This window comes from Atta colombica, unplaced genomic scaffold (genome assembly GCF_001594045.1).
Source record: "Atta colombica isolate Treedump-2 unplaced genomic scaffold, Acol1.0 scaffold207, whole genome shotgun sequence".
NCBI lineage: Eukaryota > Metazoa > Arthropoda > Insecta > Hymenoptera > Formicidae > Atta > Atta colombica.
The window spans coordinates 976,027-976,399 of record NW_017259302.1 but is presented as its reverse complement, the minus strand read 5'-3'; positions in this window follow the sequence as shown (position 1 = coordinate 976,399).

Below are 373 nucleotides of genomic sequence, written 5' to 3'. Positions count from 1 at the left end.
TAATGTAAATTAACATATAAAATCAAGGTCTCTTGATGAAGGAGACAAAACTTTATCTCGTTATATTTAATGAATAGACGGAAGGAAGAAAAAGAAAAAGAAGAATGTAAAAGGTTGAAACTCTGAACCACTACCGCCAAAGTGGATTATGACGTCAAAAGAGAGAAAGCGCAAGTAATATTCTCTTACAATATATGTCAAATAGAATATTTTTTTCCATTATTTACGATCGACAAAACATAAAATGTGTTATTATATTTTGATTCTTCTGCATGAATAAATATCCATATATTTATTTTGCATGTATTCCTGATTTCTAACAATTAATTAAATTTTACAGTCATTTTTTTAATTCACAAACACCATTTGTAGG